Below are 23,033 nucleotides of genomic sequence, written 5' to 3' on the forward strand. Positions count from 1 at the left end.
TTTTAAATTTTCTTAATTCTCTTGGTATCTTCTTAAAAAGCAGGGACGTAAACTCAGGAGTGTGCATGTGTCTAGAGAACTCTATAACAGCAGTTTAGCAAGAATGTTACCCATTTGCAAGAGCACTAGATGGCAGCACTATTTCCTGCCATGTAGTGCTTATGTTACCCATTTGCAAGAGCACTAGATGGCAGCACTATTTCCTGTCATGTAGTGCTTATGTTATACATCAGCAAGAGCACTAGATGGCAGCACTATTTCCTGCCATGTAGTGCTTATGTTATCCATTTGCAAGAGCACTAGATGGCAGCACTATTTCCTGCCATGTAGTGCTTATGTTATCCATTTGCAAGAGCACTAGATGGCAGCACTATTTCCTGCCATGTAGTGCTTATGTTATCCATTTGCAAGAGCACTAGATGGCAGCACTATTTCCTGCCATGTAGTGCTTATGTTATCCATTTGCAAGAGCACTAGATGGCAGCACTATTTCCTGCCATGTAGTGCTTATGTTATCCATTTGCAAGAGCACTAGAGGGCAGCACTATTTCCTGCCATGTAGTGCTTATGTTATCCATTTGCAAGAGCACTAGATGGCAGCACTATTTCCTGCCATGTAGTGCTTATGTTATCCATTTGCAAGAGCACTAGATGGCAGCACTATTTCCTGCCATGTAGTGCTTATGTTATCCATTTGCAAGAGCACTAGAGGGCAGCACTATTTCCTGTCATGTAGTACTAATGTTATACATTTGCAAGAGCACTAGATGGCAGCACTATTTCCTGTCATGTAGTGCTTATGTTATACATCAGCAAGAGCACTAGATGGCAGCACTATTTCCTGCCATGTAGTGCTTATGTTATCCATTTGCAAGAGCACTAGATGGCAGCACTATTTCCTGCCATGTAGTGCTTATGTTATCCATTTGCAAGAGCACTAGATGGCAGCACTATTTCCTGCCATGTAGTGCTTATGTTATCCATTTGCAAGAGCATTAGATGGCAGTACTATTTCCTGCCATGTAGTGCTTATGTTATCCATTTGCAAGAGCACTAGAGGGCAGCACTATTTCCTGTCATGTAGTACTAATGTTATACATTAGCAAGAGCACTAGATGGCAGCACTATTTCCTGTCATGTAGTACTAATGTTATACATTTGCAAGAGCACTAGATGGCAGCACTATTTCCTGTCATGTAGTACTTATGTTATCCATTTGCAAGAGCACTAGATGGCAGCACTATTTCCTGCCATGTAGTGCTTATGTTATCCATTTGCAAGAGCACTAGATGGCAGCACTATTTCCTGTCATGTAGTACTTATGTTATCCATTTGCAAGAGCACTAGATGGCAGCACTATTTCCTGCCATGTAGTGCTTATGTTATCCATTTGCAAGAGCACTAGATGGCAGCACTATTTCCTGTCATGTAGTACTAATGTTATACTTTAGCAAGAGCACTAGATGGCAGCACTATTTCCTGTCATGTAGTACTAATGTTATACATTTGCAAGAGCACTAGATGGCAGCACTATTTCCTGCCATGTAGTGCTTATCTTATCCATTTGCAAGAGCACTAGATGGCAGCACTATTTCCTGCCATGTAGTGCTTATGTTATCCATTTGCAAGAGCACTAGATGGCAGCACTATTTCCTGCCATGTAGTGCTTATGTTATCCATTTGCAAGAGCACTAGAGGGCAGCACTATTTCCTGTCATGTAGTACTAATGTTATACATTTGCAAGAGCACTAGATGGCAGCACTATTTCCTGTCATGTAGTACTTATGTTATCCATTTTCAAGAGCACTAGATGGCAGCACTATTTCCTGTGATGTAGTACTTATGCTATCCATTTGCAAGAGCACTAGATGGCAGCACTATTTCCTGTCATGTAGTACTTATGTTATCCATTTGCAAGAGCAAACTTGCCTATGTATCTTTTCAACAAAGAATACCAGGAGGAATGAAACCAATTTGATAATAAATGTAACAGAACTTTTTTTTAAATTGTATGCTTTGAATCACAAAAGATATTTTTTGGGGTTACAATCCCTTTAATACTTATGGAACAAAGGTTTATTCATGAAGAAAGGTTTTAGGGCAAAATGAAAGGAATATGGTATACGACAAGGGGCGGTACTTAGAAGTTGTTAAAGGTGTATGTGGATATGCGTATATATCACCCAGGGGCCGATTATCTAAACCTCGCCAGATAAGATGTGATTTTTATTCCGATCCTCACACGGGCTGCCTGGCGGAATTATCTTTAAAAAGGGGCAGTCCCTTTGAGACGTCTCCAATCAAAATTAATTGAGCTCACTGGAAATGGAAACTTTGTTGTGTAGGGCAAAGTTAGCAGTGATTTAAAATGAAATCCTGCATCCAAATAAATTACATTGCGCTGCTTTCTGCGTATAGCCTATATTTTTGTATGCATGTGTTTTTTCTATTAGTGTATTAAATATTTTGAGTATTTTGACACAACCTTGCTACCTTTTCATTGCGAGAACAAACAATGTGAACTGTAGGGTGGAAATATTTACAGCAAAACACTGGGATTTGAGAGTGACTTTATGAGAATCATTGAGAGTCATTTTACAATTAAACAACAATTACGCTTTGTATTTTGTACTTATAAGTACAACTTTCTATCGCCTAGATTTAGAGTTTGGTGTTAGCCGTCAAAAGCAGCGTTAAGGGCTCCTAATGCTGCTTTTTACTGCCCGCTGGTATTTAGAGTCAGTCAGCAAAGGGTCTAACGCTCACTTCCAAGCCGCGACTTCTCCATACCGCAGATCCCCTTATGCCAATTGCGTATCCTATCTTTTCAATGGGATCTTCCTAACGCTGGTATTTAGAGTCTTGGCTGAAGTGAGCGGTAGAGCCTCTACCGACAAGACTCCATCCGCAGAAAAAAGTCAGTAGTTAGGAGCTTTCTGGGCTAACGCCGGTTCATAAAGCTCTTAACTACTGTGCTCTAAAGTACACTAACACCCATAAACTACCTATGTACCCCTAAACCGAGGCCCCCCACATCACCGCCACTATAATACATTTTTTTAACCCCTAATCTGCCGACCGCACACCGCCGCCACCTACATTATCCCTATGAACCCCTAATATGCTGCCCCTAACATCGCCGACACCTACATAATATTTATTAACCCCTAATCTGCCCCCCTAACGTCCCCGCTACCTAACTACACTTATTAAACCCTAATCTGCCAACTGGACCTCGCCGCTACTATAATAAATGTATTAACCCCTAAAGCTAAGTCTAACCCTAACCCTAACACCCCCCTAAGTTAAATATAATTTTATTCTAACAAAATAAATTAACTCTTATTAAATAAAGTATTCCTATTTAAAGCTAAATACTTACCTGTAAAATAAACCCTAATATAGCTACAATATAACGAATAATTATATTGTAGCTATTTTAGGATTTATATTTATTTTACAGGCAACTTTGTATTTATTTTAACTAGATACAATAACTATTAAATAGTAATTTTCTATTTAATAGCTACCTAGTTAAAATAATTACAAAATTACCTGTAAAATAAATCCTAACCTAAGTTACAATTAAACCTAACACTACACTATCAATAAATAAATTAAATCAATTAACTACAAGTACCTACAATTACCTACAATTAAATAAACTAAACTAAATTACAAAAACAAACAAACACTAAATTACAAAAAATTTAAAAAGATTACAAGAATTTTAAGATAATTACACCTACTCTAAGCCCCCTAATAAAATAACAAAGCCCCCTAAATAAAAAAAAATCCCTACCCTAATCTAAATTAAAAAAGCTAACAGCTCTATTACCTTACCAGCCCTTAAAAGGGCTTTTTGTGGGGCATGCCCCAAAGAAATCAGCTCTTTTGCCTGTAAAAAAAAAACACAATACCAACCCCCAACTTTACAACCCACCACCCACATACCCCTACTCTAACCCTAACCCCCCTTAAATAAACCTAACACTACCCCCCTGAAGATATCCTTACCTTGAGTCGTCTTCACCCAAGCAGGCCGAAGTCTTCATCTGATGGACCAAAAGAGGGCAGCCGGAGCGGCAGAAGTCTTCATCCTATACGGGCAGAAGAGGACATCCGGACTGGTAGACATCTTCATCCAAGCGGCATCTTCTATCTTCATCCATCCGGAGCGGAGTGGAGCCATCTTCTTCCAGCCGACGCGGATCCATCCTTCTGCCACGACGCCTACTCGCCGAATGCAGGTTCCTTTAAATGACGTCATCCAAGATGGCATCCCTCAAATTCCGATTGGCTGATAGGATTCTATCAGCCAATCGGAATTAAGGTTGGAAAAATCTGATTGGCTGATTCAATCAGCCAATCAGATTCAAGTTCAATCTGATTGGCTGATCCAATCAGCCAATCAGATTGAGTTCGCATTCTATTGGCTGATCGGAACAGCAAGTGGGCACAGTATACACTGTGAGCCTGACACAAAAAAGCAGACTGATGTTTCACAGTCAAAAAAGTTTTTTTTTTTAAATGTACACTACTATTAAACAAGATATGAGTGGTGGCACTGGGCAAGTGGGCACAGTATACGCTGTGAGCCTGACACACACGCTGGCAGGCAGGCAACTGCAATTAGATTACACAAGCAGACTGATGTTTCACAGTCAAAAAAGTTTTTTTTTTTTTAAATGTACACTACTGTTACACCAGATATGAGTGGTGGCACTGGGCAAGTGGGCACAGTATACGCTGTGAGCCTGACACACACGCTGGCAGGCAGGCAACTGCAATTAGATTACACAAGCAGACTGATGTTTCACAGTCAAAAAAGTTTTTTTTTTTAATTTACACTACTGTTACACCAGATATGAGTGATGGCACTGGGCAAGTGGGCACAGTATATGCTGTGAGACTGACACACACGCTGGCAGGCAGGCAAGTGCAAATAGATTACACAGGAAAAAAAAAAAGCAGCCCTAAAAAGGGCTTTTTGGGGTGCTGTCCTTACAGCAGAGATCTGATGAGTCCTTCAGGACTGTAGTGGACACTGAATACACTAGCCTAGCTATAGATTTCACTACTAAATCAGCAGCAGCTACACTGTCCCTTCTCTCACTAAGAATGCAGCTTCCGAATGAATCTAAAATGGATGCTGTCCAGGAGGTAGGAGGGTCTGGGAGGGAGGGTCTGCTGCTGATTGGCTGGAATGTGCCTGCTGACTGTGAGGTACAGGGTCAAAGTATTACTCAATGATGACGAATAGGGGGCGGATCGAACATCGCATATGTTCGCCTGCCGCGGAAACTATTCGCCGGTGAACTATTCGCGACATCACTATTGTAGACTAGAAATACTATTTCAAATTCGAATGTGACATTGGAATTCGAATGTAGTATTCAAATATTACATTTATTAAGCACAGTTGTAGACTAGAAATACTATGTCGAATTCAAATCTTAAATTTGAATTCAAATAACACATTCAAAATTGAATATTACATTTTAAATTGAATGAATACATAGCTAAACATTCTATTATTCGAATAAATATTTTCGATTTTTTTAAAAAAAATTGAAAACGAAAATTCGAAAATAGAATGTTAGAATGTTATATAAACATTCAAAATTCGATTAGAACAATGAATGTATCAAAATTCATTTTAAATTTAAAATTTTTAGAAATATTTGCCCATCCCTAGTTCCGATATGGGAATGATAGCCGATATAGGGGGTTTTACGTTTCGGGTTTATTTTTGGGAGGCGAGCTAGACTTTTACTGGAGATTTAAAATTTTTTGTATTTTCTTGCCGTAAGTCACTGACGACTCCAGAAATTTGTATTTACGCACATTTCTGGACATCGCTAGTTTATCCGACTTACGGCACTTTATGAACTGCCGGGGGGGTTTATTTGATTCCCCAATGTGCAAGGTGAAATTACGGGGGACGCGAGTTTCAGCAGTTATGCTGAAGCCTGCACCACATATGTAATTTTGCCCAGAAAGAGAGAGAGTTTGTATGAGTGTGGATAGATAGATAGATGGACGGACGGACAGACATACAGACAGGTAGACAGAGAGCTAGCTGATGATAAATAGATGATGATGATAGATAGATAGATAGATAGATAGATGTGTATGTTTTGTTTGTGTGTTTGTGTGTGTGTATGTGTTGTATGTGTGTATATATATGTGTGTGTGTGTGTATGTGTTTGTGTGTGTGTGTGTGTGTATGTGAGTGTGTGTCAATGTATGTGTGTGTATGTGAGTGTGTGTCAATGTATGTGTGTATGTGTGTATGTGTTTGTGTGTGCTATTCAGATACATAAGAGACAAACTAATATTTATAAATCAACACTGTGTCTGCACATGGAATGTTATTGCACTACATCCTTTATTACACAATCATTGTCTAAATGAAAGAGTTAAATGTTTTCAATTTAATCAAATATGCCACCCTTGTATTTTGCCTTTCAGATGATGTTAGAAGTAATTTGTTGCTGTTGCCTTTAGGGCATAAACAATCTGTATTCATGAGTGGTGGGAGCCAAGTCAAGAGAGAAGCAAGTAAAACACATTTTTAGGAAAAGTGTTGACAATTACAGACTTTTAAACAGAACTGTGGCTCAGAGGACTAAAGCAATTTTGATTCTGTTTTTTACACACAAGGTGAATGCTGCTCATGTGAGCCTGAAAAGATATGGTCTGGAATTCTATCAGGTTGTCATCTGCATGCTATGCAGTTCCTGCACACTGAGTCCATTACTGGACTATCTTCAAATAGACAGAGTATATAAGAGAGAGGGAAAGAGAGAGAGATAGAGAGAGAGAAGCGAGAGGGAGAGAAAAGAGAGGGAGAGAAGAGAGAAGGAAGAGATGAGAGGGGGAAGAGAGAGGGAGAGAAGAGAGAGAGGGAAGAGAGAGAGGGAGAAGAGAGAGGGAGAGAAGAGAGAGAGGGATGATATGAGAGTGAGGAGAATAGAGAAGTAAGAGATGAGAGGGAAAATAAGAGAGAAGAAGAGAGAGAGAGAGACAGAGAGAGAGGGAGAAGAGAGAGGGAGGAGAAGTGAGAGATGGAAGAGATCAGAGGGAGGAGAAAAGAGAGAGAGAAGAGAAGGGGAAGAGAGGTGAGGGAGGAGAAGAGAGAGAGGAGGAGAGAGGGAGATGAGAGAGGTAGGAGAAGAGAGAGAGAGGAGAGAGGGAGATGAGAGAGGGAGGAGAAGAGAGAGAGGAGAGAGGGAGATGAGAGAGGGAGGAGAAGAGAGAGAGGAGAGAGGGAGATGAGAGAGGGAGGAGAAGAAAGAGAGAGAATAGAGGGGGAAGAGAGGTGAGGGAGGAGAAGAGAGAGAGGAGAGAGGGAGATGAGAGAGGGAGGAGAAGAGAGAGAGGAGAGAGGGAGATGAGAGAGGGAGGAGAAGAGAGAGAGAGGGAAGAGATGAGAAGGAAGGAAGGGAGAGAGGGAATAAAGAGAGGGATAAGAGATAATTTTTTTCTCTTCTAAATCCATATATCATGCAGTTGTTTGTTTATTTTCAAATCCAGAGAGTATTATTTGTTGATAGTATTAGTGAAATCCAGCTGAGGCACAGTTGCAAAAAACAAACTGATGACATTAAAAATAAGCTAAATTATATTGTAAAATCACTCAATCTGAAACTATTAACATATAGCTGATTAGTTAATTTTCTGTGTGGTGAATTAATTGAGTGGATGACGTACCTTAGGGGAAAGGCATAATGATTTCTGTTGTAAGCGTCCGTTTTCAAATTCCATTAAGAAACTATTTTTTAGATCATGGTCTAGGCCTACAATTGGGTGTGGAAATGTACTCTTCACTTGTCCTATGGAAAGTTATGAAATGCAAAATATTTGAACTCTTCTCCAAGTAGCAAGATTACTTCATATCCCAGCAGCTAATATCAGACACTGCATTAATAAGCAGTGAGAGTGTCCCTGTATTGCCAGCCATGATGCAGTGACTAGTTTGTGGGGCTGCCTTATCCAAGCTAAAGAACCTCACCTTTTGAGGAAGCAGGGTCATAACATTCAATAATATATACTTTACTAATCAGGAGGACTATTAATTATAAATATTCAATGACATCTAAATAAAATAAAGGACTAGAAATGTTCAGATATTAAGCTAGATAAACCTTCCTGTAGAGACCACAGCCTCATTGCAGGGCTAAGACAGGAAGTAATGGACAAGTTAAAAAAAAAGTGATAAATAATCCATATTTAAATTATTTCTATTAAGTATAAGCCTTTGTGTAATGCTTTTTTTGTTGCAACAAACAAACTTTCATATCCCTTTAATGAAACTGTATCATGCTAGTGGCATCCCCTTGTTTATTAATTAATTAATTTATTTATTTATTTATTTGGAGATTCTGATTTGTTCGTTTCCCAGAAGAGGAACATCCTATTCAAGTGATACATAATTTGCTGAAATAGTATCAATTTAAGAATTGGGAAAAACACTTGAGACTTGCATTTATTGGACTTCAATTGTATGGCTGATTATTGTACAAATTTTGGGACTAAATTTATTTTCATATTGTTCATTTTGCATATATATATGATACATAAGGAAAAACGAGGACCCAGGAACTTGATGCCAAGTGACTTTATTTGATACACAAGGTGAGTAGCACTAACACAGGTGTGCAAGGGGTGCTAGATCTGACGCGTTTCACGCATGCTCACATGCGCTTCATCAGATTATTTATTTATCAGAAGAGGGCCCCCTATAGCTGAAATTTTGTTTTGGCTTTTATTTTTAATTCAAAAGAATTTTACTGTAAGCTTAACTTATGACTTTTGAGAGGGCTATTATATATGTCAGTTTTAGGATACTTCCCAGTTTCTATTAGAGACATGCATTCATGCTTATCATAACCTATCCAATGAGGAAATAGGCAGCCGCAAGTCGCATTCGTCTCGTTTTGGAGCAGCATTTATTCTTGTGAAAGTGAAACACACTGAGATCTGGATTTGCACACATTTCAGTGTGTTGCACTTTCCAAGATTAAATGTGACTCTGATAAGAGCCGAATGCGACTTGCGACCGCCTACTTCCTCATTCTTTAGGTTACAATGTGCACAAATGCACATCTCTAGTTACTATCATGATAAAAAGTACTTAACACACAAAAAGGTCTTTTAAGGAATTTTTCTGTTGAAAATTAATTAGCGGCTGCAGGCTTTTAATGCACATATTTTGCATTGTGATCACTCGAAAAGCACAAAGACCAATTCAGCTGGAAAGCAAAAAGCTATTTCGAAAGCAAATCGACAATAGATATGATTGACTCCTTAATTCGTATCAGTGGGTAAAATCTTCATAGGAAAAGAGTCTATTCTAGCCCTTAAAAATGAATTATTATATTACATTTATAATAATCCACATTCATATACAATTAAAAGCAATATATACTTAAGAAAAATTTAAATTGCATGCAGAACATTTACCTATTTCATTGAGAATAAATATGTATAAAAGTACTCACTGATTTACATTTATTTAACTTTTAATCTGGCACTGTCTATCAAGGATTTGATAGCTTTAACTTATATTATTAAAGGGCCATTAAATACTGTTTAATTGCATAATCATCAAGTGCATAATAAAAAGACAATGTAGTAGCACTTGGAATTTCAAACAAACATAATTTTTTTAGAGATTTTAAATTTCTTTGATTTGCCTTCTTCATGTGTCATGTGACAGCCATCAGCGAATCCCAGACTCCTATGTGCATACACTGTTAACTTATTGTGCATGGTCTATAGAAGCGGGTGCCTTAGAAAATGTGCAGGGAAAAAGATTGTGCATAGTTTATAACTCTTTGGCCTAGATTTAGAGTTGGGCGGTAGCCGTCAAAACCAGCGTTAGAGGCTCCTAACGCTGGTTTTTACCGCCCGCTGGTATTTGGAGTCAGTCAGGAAAGGGTCTAACGCTCACTTTGCAGCTGCAACTTTTCCATACCGCAGATCCCCCTACGCTATTTGCGTATCCTATCTTTTCAATGGGATCTTTCTAACGCCGGTATTTAGAGTCTTGGCTGAAGTGAGCGTTAGAAATCTAACAACAAAACTCCAGCTGCAGAAAAAAGTCAGTAGTTAAGAGCTTTCTGGGCTAACGCCGGTTTATAAAGCTCTTAACTACTGTGCTCTAAAGTACACTAACACCCATAAACTACCTATGTACCCCTAAACCGAGGTCCCCCCACATCGCTGCCACTCTATTAAAAAATTTTAACTCCTAATCTGCCGACCGCACACCGCTGCCACCTACGTTATCCCTATGAACCCCTAATCTGCTGCCCCTAACACCGCTGACCCCTATATTATATTTATTAACCCCTAATCTGCCGCTCCCAACGTCGCCGCCACCTACCTACAATTATTAACCCCTAATCTGCCAACCGGAGCTCACCGCTACTATAATAAAGTTATTAACCCCTAATCCGCCTCACTCCTGCCTCAATTACCCTATAATAAATAGTATTAACCCCTAATCTGCCCTCCCTAACATCGCCGACACCTAACTTCAAGTATTAACCCCTAATCTGCCGACCGGAGCTCACCGCTACTATAATACATTTTTTAACCCCTAAAGCTAATTCTAACCCTAACCCTAACACCCCCCTAAGTTAAATATAATTTTATTCTAACAAAATAAATTAACTCTTATTAAATAAATTATTCCTATTTAAATCTAAATACTTACCAGTAAAATAAACCCTAATATAGCTACAATATAAATTATAATTATATTGTAGCTATTTTAGGATTAATATTTATTGTACAGGCAACTTTGTATTTATTTTAACCAGGTACAATAGCTATTAAATAGTTAATAACTATTTAATAGCAAAATAAGAAAAAACAGTTCACAGAGTGAAACAGAAAGACTAGGGGGAGCTGTTACCATGCGCAACTGGCAGGGAGTGTATGAGAAATAAACAATGTTCATTCAGGATTTCAACTACGAATCCAAAATAACAGCCAATAGAATGCAATCTCAATCTGATTGGCTGATTGGATCAGCCAATCGGATTGAACTTGAATCTGATTGGCTGATTCCATCAGCCAATCAGAATTTTCTTACCTTAATTCCGATTGGCTGATAGAATCCTATCAGCCAATCGGAATTCGAGGGACGCCATCTTGGATGACGTCCCTTAAAGGAACCGTCATTCGTCAGGAAGTCATCGGTGAAGATGGATGGATCCGCGCTGGAGGTCTTGAAGATCAGCCGGTCCGGTTGTCCTCTTCTGCCCGCTTGGATCAAGACTTCAGCCGGAGGATGGACATTATTCTTCAGCCCCCGCTTGGGCTTGGATCAAGATTTCGGAGGCTTGGATCAAGACTTCGGTGGACGGATCGGTGAACCTGGCATGGTGAAGATAAGGTAGGAAGATCTTCAAGGGCTTAGTGTTAGGTTTATTTAAGGGGGGTTTGGGTTAGATTAGGGGTATGTGGGTGGGGGGTTGTAATGTTGGGGGGGGTATTGTATGTTTTTTTTTACAGGCAAAAGAGTAGATTCTTTGGGGCATGCCCCGCAAATGGCCCTTTTCAGGGCTGGTAAGGTAAAAGAGTTTTGAACTTTTTAAATTTAGAATAGGGTAGGGCATTTTTTTATTTTGGGGGTCTTTGTTATTTTATTAGGGGGCTTAGAGTAGGTGTAATTAGTTTAAAATTGTTGTAATATTTTTCTAATGTTTGTAAATATTTTTTTATTTTTTGTAACTTAGTTCTTTTTTATTTTATGTACTTTAGTTAGTTCATTTAAATGTATTTATTTGTAGGTATTGTATTTAATTAATTTATTGATAGTGTAGTGTTAGGTTTAATTGTAGATAATTGTAGGTAGTTTATTTAATTTATTTATTGATAGTGTAGTGTTAGGTTTAATTGTATCTTAGGTTAGGATTTATTTTACAGGTAATTTGTAATTATTTTAACTAGTTAACTATTAAATAGTTATTAACTATTTAATAGCTTTTGTACCTGGTTAAAATAAATACAAAGTTGCCTGTAAAATAAATATTAATCCTAAAATAGCTACAATATAATTATAATTTATATTGTAGATATATTAGGGTTTATTTTACAGGTAATTATTTAGATTTAAATAGGAATAATTTATTTAATTTATTTCGTTAGAATAAAATTATATTTAACTTAGGGGGGTGTTAGGGTTAGAATTAGCTTTAGGGGTTAAAAAATGTATTAGAGTAGCAGTGAGCTCCGGTCGGCAGATTAGGGGTTAATACTTGAAGTTAGGTGTCGGCGATGTTAGGGAGGGCAGATTAGGGGTTAATACTATTTATTATAGGGTTATTGAGGCGGGAGTGAGGCGGATTAGGGGTTAATACATTTATTATAGTAGCGGCGAGATCCGGTCGGCAGATTAGGGGTTAATAAGTGTAGGTAGGTGGAGGCGACGTTGGGGGCGGCAGATTAGGGGTTAATAAATATAATATAGGGGTCGGCGGTGTTAGGGGCAGGAGATTAGGGGTACATAGGGATAATGTAGGTGGCGGCGGTGTACGGAGCGGCAGATCAGGGGTTAATAATAATATGCAGGGGTCAGCGATAGCGGGGGCGGCAGATTAGGGGTTAATAAGTGTAAGGTTAGGGGTGTTTAGACTCAGGGTACATGTTAGGGTGTTAGGTGCAGACATAGGAAGTGTTCCCCATAGGAAACAATGTAGCTGCGTTAGGAGCTGAACGCTGCTTTTTTGCAGGTGTTAGGTTTTTTTTCAGCTCAAACAGCCCCATTGTTTCATATGGGGGAATCGTGCATGAGCACGTTTTTGAAGCTGGCCGCGTCCGTAAGCACCGCTGGAATTTAGAGTTGCAGTTGAGGTAAATATGCTCTATGCTCCCTTTTTGGAACCTAACGCAGCCCTTCTGTGAACTCTAAATACCAGCGGTATTTAAAAGGTGCGGGAGAAAAAAAGCATGCATAGCTAACGCACCCCTTTGGCCGCAGAATTCTAAATCTAGCCGTAAATGAATCATGAAAAATAGTTGTCTTTAGTCCCCCTTTAAATAAATATTCTAAACAAATAAAATTAAAACGTAGAAATTGTTTTGATTTACAATATATTCAATATTTTATCCTCACTTAAAATTTGTGAAATATGTTAAAGAAAAGAAAGAAAAAGAAAAGAAAAAAGTGGTGCTGGAGAGAAGAGAGAGAAGGAAAAAAATATTTTATTCTTATACAAAACTGTTTTTTGTGCACTTACGTTTGTTTAAGATATCATGATTGCCAGGAGACGGTCTACCGCTCACTTCTTCCAAGACTCGTAATACCAGCGTTAGGCAAGTCCCATTAAAAAGATAGGATACGCAATTTGCGGTAGCCTCGAGTCGCGGAAGAAAAGTGAGCGGCAGACCCTTTCCTCCCTCACTCGTAATACCAGCGTTAGGTAAAAAGCAGCGTTGGGACCGGTCAACGCTGCTTTTTAAGGCTAACGCCAAACTCGTAATCTAGACGTCTGTTTCCGACACCTAATAAAATATACAATGGCTAATTAGGGAGATGTTAAAATTCCATGTAGTATTAGTCTATGTAAAATAATAAAATGTGGTGCACAACCCCATGTCTAGAAAAAAAATGTTACAGACTTCTTCACTATCTAATGTTTCTGAGGTTGCTTGTTTTTCTAGGGAAGAGTTGGCAAATGAGATAATTTTTTTCTTTTCTAAATCCATATATCATGCAGTTGTTTGTTTATTTTCAAATCCAGAGAGTATTATTTGTTGATAGTATTAGTGAAATCCAGGTGAGGCACAGTTGCAAAAAACAAACTGATGACATTAAAAATAAGATAAATTATATTGTAAAATCACTCAATCTGAAACTATTAACATATAGGCGATTAGCCTCATATAATATTTAAATGCTAATACAATAACGCATTGGCAGTACAATTTGAGAAATAATTATCTCAGTTTGGGAATAAAATGAATTTGTTGATATACAGACAAAGATGTAAGAATGATTTGTGTAAAAAAAGAATATCCTTGTCTGAGATCGATAAAAAGGGTAATTTTTTGTGTGGTGACATAATAAAATGGAGTATTGCTAATGAGTTAATTGAGTGGATGACGTACCTTAGGGAAAAGGTATAATGATTTCTGTTCTAAGCGTCCATTTTGCAAATTCCATTAAGAAACTATTTTTTAGATCATGGTCTAGGCCTACAATTAGGTGTGGAAATGTACTCTTCACTTGTCCTATGGAAAGTTATGAAATGCAAAATATTTGAACTCGTCTCCAAGTAGCAAGATTACTTCATATCCCAGCAGCTAATATCAGACACTGCATTAATAAGCAGTGAGAGTGTCCCTGTATTGCCAACCATGATGCAGTGACTAGTTTGTGGGGCTGACTTATCCAAGCTAAATAACCTCACATTTTGAGGAAGCAAGATCATAACATTCAATAATATATACTTTACTAATCAGGAGGACTATTAATTATAAATATTCAATGACATCATAAATAAAATAAAGGACTGGAAATTTTCAGACATTAAGCTAGATAAGCCTTCCTGTAGAGACCACAGCCTCATTGTAGGGCTAAGACAGGAAGTAATGGACAAGTTAAAAAAAAGTGATAAATAATAAAACTTTAAATTATTTCTATTAAGTATAATGGCTAGATTTAGAGTTTTGTCGGTAACGACCCGCGTAGCTAACGCTGGCTTGTTTTCCCCCACACCTTTTAAATACCGCTGGTATTTAGAGATCACAGAAGGGCTGCGTTAGGCTCCAAAAAAGGAGCGTAGAGCATAATTTACCGCCACTGCAACTCTCAATACCAGCGGTGCTTACGGACGCGGCCAGCTTCAAAAACGTGCTTGTGCACGATTCCCACATAGGAAACAATGGGGCAGTTTGAGCTGAAAAAAAAACCCTGCAAAAAAAGCAGCGTTCAGCTCCTAACGCAGCCCCATTGTTTCCTATGGGGAAACACGTCCTAAGTCTGCACACTTCCTAAGTCTGCACCTAACACCCTAACATGTACCCGGAGTCTAAACACCCCTAACCTTACACTTATTAACCCCTAATCTGCCGCCCCACTATCGCTGACCCCTGCATATTTTTTTAACCCCTAATCTGCCGCTCCGTACACCGCCGAAACCTACATTATCCCTATGTACCCCTAATCTGCTGCCCCTAACACCGCTGACCCCTATATTATATTTATTAACCCCTAATCTGCCACCCCCAACGTCGCCGCCAGCTACCTAAAATAATTAACTCCTAATCTGCCGACCGGACCTCACCGCTACTATAATAAATGTACATCAGCCAATCAGAATTTTCCTACCTTAATTCCGAATGGCTGATAGAATCCTATCAGCAAATCAGAATTCGAGGGACGCCATCTTGGATGACGTCCCTTAAAGGAACCTTCATTCTGTGTTAGGACGTCGGAAGAAGAGGATGGATCCGCACCGGAGGTCTTGAAGATGGAGCCGCTCGTCGTCGGATGGAAGAAGATAGAAGATGCCGCTTGGATGAAGATTTCTACCGGTCCGGATCTCCTCTTCTGCCCGGATAGGATGAAGACTTCTGCCCGATGATAGACTTCTTCAGCCGCCGCTTGGATCAAGACTTCAGCTGGAGGATGGACGTCTTCAGCCCCCGCTTGGGCTTGGATCAAGACTTCAGCCGGAGGATGGACGTCTTCAGCCCCCGCTTGGGCTTGGATCAAGACTTCGGAGCCTGGACCGATCGGTGATACCCGGCGTGGTGAAGATAAGGTAGGAAGATCTTCGGGGGCTTAGTGTTAGGTTTATTTAAGAGGGGTTTGGGTTAGATTAGGGGTATGTGGGTGGTGGGTTGTAATGTTGGGGGGGTATTGTATGGTTTTTTTTCCAGGCAAAAGAGCTGAATTCTTTGGGGCATGCCCCGCAAAAGGCCCTTTTAACGGCTGGTAAGGTAAAAGAGCTTTTCTATTTTTATTTTAGAATAGGGTAGGGCATTTTTTTATTTTGGGGGGCTTTGTTATTTTATTAGGGGGCTTAGAGTAGGTGTAATTAGCTTAAAATTGTTGTAATATTTTTCTAATGTTTGTAAATATTTTTTTATTTTTTGTAACTTAGTTCTTTTTTTATTTTTTGTACTTTAGTTAGTTTATTTAATTGTATTTATTTGTAGGTATTGTATTTAATTAATTTATTGATAGTGTAGTGTTAGGTTTAAATGTAGATAATTGTAGGTATTTTATTTAATTAATTTATTGATAGTGTAGTGTTAGGTTTAATTGTAACTTAGGTTAGGATTTATTTTACAGGTAATTTTTAATTATTTTAACTAGGTAACTATTAAATAGTTATTAACTATTTAATAGCTATTGTACCTGGTTAAAATAAATACAAAGTTGCCTGTAAAATAAATATTAATCCTAAAATAGCTACAATATAATTATAATTTAGATTGTAGCTATATTAGGATTTATTTTACAGGTAAGTATTTAGCTTTAAATAGGAATAATTTATTTAATAAGAGTTAATTTATTTCGTTAGATTTAAATTATATTTAACTTAGGGGGTGTTAGTGTTAGGGTTAGACTTAGCTTTAGGGGTTAATACATTTATTAGAGTAGCGGTGAGGTCCGGTCTGCAGATTATGGGTTAATAATTGTAGGTAGGTGGAGGCGACGTTGGGGGCGGTAGATTAGGGGTTAATAAATATAATATAGGGGTCGGCAGTGTTAGGGGCAGCAGATTAGGGGTACATAGGGATAACGTAGGTGGCGGCAGTGTGCAGTCGGCAGATTAGGGGTTAAAAAAAATTAATAGAGTGGCAGCGATGTGGGGGGACCTCGGTTTAGGGGTACATAGGTAGTTTATGGGTGTTAGTGTACTTTAGAGCGCAGTAGTTAAGAGCTTTATGAACCGGCGTTAGCCCAGAAAGCTCTTAACTCCTGGCTTTTCTCTGCGGCTGGAGTTTTGTCGTTAGATTTCTAACGCTCACTTAAGCCAAGACTCTAAATACCGGCGTTAGAAAGATCCCATTGAAAAGATAGTATACGCAAATGGCGTAGGGGGATCTGCGGTATGGAAAAGTCGCAGCTGGAAAGTGAGCGTTAGACCCTTTCCTGACTGACTCTAAATACCAGCGGTAGCCCAAAACCAGCATTAGGAGCCTCTAATGCTGGTTTTGACGGCTAACGCCAAACTCTAAATCTAGGCGTAAGCCTTTCTGTAATGCTTTTTTTGTTGCAACAAACAAACTTTCATATCCCTTTAATGAAACTGTATCATGCTAGTGGCATCCCCTTGTTTATTCATTTATTTATTTGGAGATTCTGATTTGTTTGTTTCCCAGAAGAGGAGCATCCTATTCAAGTGATACATAACTTGGTGAAGAGGCCCCCCTATAGCTGAAATCTTGTTTTGGCTTTTATTTTTAAATCAAAAGAATTTTACTGTAACCTTAACTTATGACTTGTGAGAGGGCTATTATATATGTCAGTTTTAGAATACTTCCCAGTTTCTATTAGAGAAATGCATTCATGCTTATTGCATACCTGCCAACATTTCAAAATTCAAAAGAGGGACCCCCCCCCCCATGGCAAAAAAAATTGAAATGTGGTGGGCGGGGCCTAAAAAGATCATGAGAACAAAGTAATATAAATAAAATTCTAAATAAAGTCATATATTATAATATACTTAGGCAGCAAATCAAACACAAGCTCAAACCACTGGTATGGCTATGTGAGCTATGTATTTAATTAGCCTTTGCAAAGACATTGCTAAATATTTTTATCTTAATTGGACATTTAATAATAAATTCTTTAAAACTGCTCTCTGCATTCCCCATTAATATTCTAGATTCTGGCCTTTAGAAGTCAGCAAAAATGCACAGTAGCACACTACATAGCATACACTTACACATGCAGATACACACACACTACATAGCATACACTTATACATGCAGATACACACACACTACATAGCATACACTTATACATGCAGATACACAAACACTACATAGCATACACTTATACATGCAGATACACACACACTACATAGCATACACTTATACATGCAGATACACACACTACATAGCATACACTTACACATACAGTTACACACACACACACACTACATAGCATACACTTATACATGCAGATACACACACACTACATAGCATACACTTATACATGCAGATACACACACTACATAGCATACACTTACACATACAGTTACACACACACACACACATTACATAGCATACACTTATACATACAGATACACACACACTACATAGCATACACTTATACATACAGACGCACACACACACTAACATTAAATACATAGCTCACATAGCCATACCAGTGGTTTGAGCATACACTTATACATGCAGATACACACACTACATAGCATACACTTATACATGCAGATACACACACACTACATAGTATACACTTATACATGCAGATACAGACACACTACATAGCATACACTTACACATGCAGATACACACACACTACATAGCATACACTTATACAGGCAGATACACAGACACTACATACCATACACTTATACATGCAGATACACACACACATTACATAGCATACACTTATACATGCAGCATACACTTATACATGCAGATACACAGACACTATATAGTATACACTTACACATGCAGATACACACACACTACATAGCATACACTTATACAGGCAGATACACAGACACTACATACTATACACTTATACATGCAGATACACACACACATTACATAGCATACACTTATACATGCAGCATACACTTATACATGCATACACACACACACTACATAGCATACACTTATACATACAGAAAAACATACACTACATAGCATAAACTTATACATACAGATACACACACACAGTGATGGATACAGATAGACACACACACTACATCATATATGGGTATCTGTAATTCATTGTATGGGGTCCTGGGGTTGGCAAGCACATTAGCTGGCAGTCTGCGGCTGCCACTGTTTGTTACCCTGGTATTAGCACTGCTCAATGTATACAGTAAAACTGAAGGCATGCTAGTATTATCACCATGGGTTACACATCATCACTACCAGAGGTAGGTTAGAGAGGTCACCATTACCCATGGTCAGAGTGTATACAGCCTTCTTACTCCTGCTTAACCCACACACCATTCCTTTTCCACTGGGAATCTAACAGGTATCTAACCCTGTGAGAGCCAAGCCATCTGCTTCTGAGTATGGGCCCAATAGAATTTAGATTTTTTTTTTTTATTTTTTTTTTAATGCATGGGGAAAATCGGGACAGATGGCTAGCAACCCGGGACAGGGGGACAGACCCCTAAAATCGGGACTGTCCCGTGAAAATCGGGAAAGTTGGGGGGATTGATATCGTAACCTATCCAATGAGGAAATAGGCAGCCACAAGTCGCATTCGTCTCGTTTTGGAGCAGTATTTAATCTTGTGAAAGTGAAACACACTGAGATCTGGATTTGCACACATTTCAGTGTGTTGCACTTTCCAAGATTAAATGTGACTCTGATAAGAGCCGCCTACTTCCTCATTCTTTAGGTTACAATGTGCACAAATGCACGTCTCTAGTTTCTATCATGATAAAAGGTACTTAACACACGAAAAGGTCTTTTAAGGAATTTTTCTGTTGAAAATTAATTAGCGGCTGCAGGCTTTTAATGCACATATTTTGCATTGTGATCACTCGAAAAGCACAATGACCAATTCAGATGGAAAGCAAAAAGCTATTTCGAAAGCAAATCGACAATAGATATGATTGACTCCTTAATTCGTATCAGTGGGTAAAATCTTCATAGGAAAAGAGTCAATTCTAGCCCTTAAAAAGGAATTATTATATTACATTTATAATAATCCACATTCATATACAATTTAAAGCAATATATACTTAAGAAAAAAAAAAATTGCATGCAGAACATTTACCTATTGCGTTGAGAATACATATGTATAAAAGTACTCACTGATTTACATTTATTTAACTTTTAATCTGGCACTGTCTATCAAGGATTTGATAGCTTTAACTTATATTATTAAAGTTCCATTAAATACTGTTGAATTGCATAATCATCAAGTGCATAATAAAAATACAATGTAGTAGCACTTTGAATTTCAAATAAACATTTTTTTGAGAGATTTTAAATTTCTTTGATTTGCCTTCTTCATGTGTCATGTGACAGCCATCAGCAAATCCCAGACTCCTATGTGCATACGCTGTTAACTTATTGTGCATGGTCTATAGAAGCGGGTGCCTTAGAAAATGTGCAGGGAAAAGATTGTGCATAGAAAAAGACTGTGCACAGTTTAATAATAAAAGTAAATTGGAAAGTTTTTTATTTTTAAATTGCATACACTATTTATGAATCATGAAAAATAGTTGTCTTTAGTCTCCCTTTAAATAAATATTCTAAACAAATAAAATTAAAACGTAGAAATTGTTTTGATATACAATATATTCAATATTTTATCCTCACTTAAAATTTGTGAAATATGTTTAAAAAAAGAAAGAAAAAGAAAAGAAAAAAAGTGGTGCTGGAGAGAAGAGAGAGAAGGAAAAAAAGATTTTATTCTTATACAAAACTGTTTTTTGTGCACTTACGTTTGTTTAAGATATCATGATTGCTTTGAAGAAAAAAAGCCAAACATGATTAAATTTGTTATGCAAATTGATATCCTGCCTAAAACAAAAATTGTAGTCATTTTTTTTTTTTTTTGCATTGACAGATTACAATTACAATGACTAAGTTATGTGACTGAAGTATAATGTATAACTTTTGTTTTATAGATGGTATTTGCAATGGTGCAAGACAGTCTAAAATACAATACTATGCTCATAGATTAGTAGTGTTTTTTTATGAGTAGATTATACTCCAGTGGTTAATAAATGTTATTTTCTGGAAGCAGTTGAAGGTTTAGCGTATGACAGGGAGTTGAGAACATTAAACTAAGGAACGACAGAATTTGAAAAGCTGCCAAAGTGTTGTAAAACTTTTTTTTTAATATAATATCAAAGTTAACTCATTGTCTACTTGGTGGCACTCTGATAGGAATTGAGGCTTTTAAAAAATATAATCTTAGCCTTAATTTTGGACTAGATTCTGGGGCCTATTTATTCATGTGCGAGCGGACATGATCCGATATTGCGGATCATGTCCGCCACACATTGATAAATGCTGACAGCATACGCTGTCTGCATTTATCATTGCAAGTGTTCAAAAGGATGAAAACAGCATCAATCTGTGAGGAGGTGCACGTACCCAGGTCCTGCCAGTGACCTCAAATAATGTCCAATCCACAAATAGAACAGCACCATCCAAAAGGTAAGTTTAAAAGTATATCTTTATTGGGACATCACCAAACACAGCACAAAAACAAGACGTTTCGGTCAGGTGACCTTAATCATGTGATTTAAAAACAGGACCTTAAATCACTCCTTATATACCCACCTTGGGGGAGGTGATAATTACCTTTACAGGTGAATTTTGCACATTCCATTTCAAAATCAAACTATTTAGCACCCTCTAGTGGTCAAAAAAAGGTCATTTATCAATCTTGCATAGTACTTGGAAAAATCACAGAAAGAGAGGATGACTATATATATAAACATGATTTCTTATAGAATTTCTATGAATATATGAAAAGATGCAAAAACATGAGAAAAGATATATATATATCTCACAAAGGATCATAAACATATGAATTATATAAATAATTTTAAACCAATAGCAGATAAATTAACAGGAATAAATCAATATCAAATAAAACTTGTTTACATTGTAATGTTCCAGTCTATTTCTTTATTCATTCCATATGGGATAAGAGATTGCAATGTATAAATCCAAAAAGTCTCTCTACTTTTTAACAATTTCTGTCTATTTCCCCCTTTTCTAGGTCTCTTAACTTGCTCAATTATCTGAAATCTCAATTGACAAATACTATGTCCTGCAGTCAAAAAATGGTTGGAAGGAGGGCGGAGCCAACTGACAAGGAGAGCAGACGTGTGTTCTCAGAGCTCCCACACTTTAACTAAAATTAAAGATATGCACGAATTTAATTCTTAAATTGCCTAAACCTGTACACGTTCTAGATGTCAAGGGTAATTATACCTGCTTGCTGACCTGCTTACAACTCTTTAATCTGGAGCATACTACATTATCTCAGCCGTATCTCAGCCGCATTAAGGTCCTGTGGCCTAGTATGTCTGCCGGATCAGTCAGAGTATAAACCCTGCTAGTGAATCAGACGATCTCTCATCTTGACACAAACAAAATGGGCTGGGGGACCGCGCTGTGCAGGTTTGAGGACCGTTGCTGTGAAATCTTAGAGGACCACTTCTCAGAAATGAGAGATCTACTTACACAGCTCAGTGAACTGCTCGTTGTCCCACATGAGATGCAAGATGGCGGCGATAGACTCCGGCCTTCTGGCGCGGTCTGCTTCCAGCCCTCCAGCGATCCGGAACTAACTGTTTCCCCGAAAACCACAGCTACTCTGGCCGATATACCTAAGCAGCAATGCAACACAAGCTGCGAGAAGACTCAGGATCACCTAAGAGAGCAGAACCCTAAGTCTAAGGTTCCGGCGGGTACGCCGGCCGAGGATACGATACTAAGCTCTAACCTGGATGTCCGAGGGAGAACGACAACATATAAGCTGATCTGTGAAACGAGATTGGATCAATCGTCCCCGAGATGGACAAATGTTTACGCTCATCCAACCTTAAGCCGCGGTGAGACTATGCCGGCCCCTCCGATAAACACCACATCAGCAGTAGACAGGCTTGGGATCGGATAAACTCTGACTAGGGGTGCACTTATTATCTCTCCCGACCTGATACAGGACAACGCAATAGACATCCTTCAGCAGCTTACAATAGCACAGAACTATTTTTCAGCTAATTAAGGCTTTATGCTCACGTAATGTACTCTTACCAATATCACATTCAAATGGACATTTCTATCACTGCTATTTCACAACCGCACAAATCTATCT

Source organism: Bombina bombina, chromosome 9 (assembly GCF_027579735.1).
Source record: "Bombina bombina isolate aBomBom1 chromosome 9, aBomBom1.pri, whole genome shotgun sequence".
In the NCBI taxonomy this organism is placed as follows: Eukaryota; Metazoa; Chordata; class Amphibia; order Anura; family Bombinatoridae; genus Bombina; species Bombina bombina.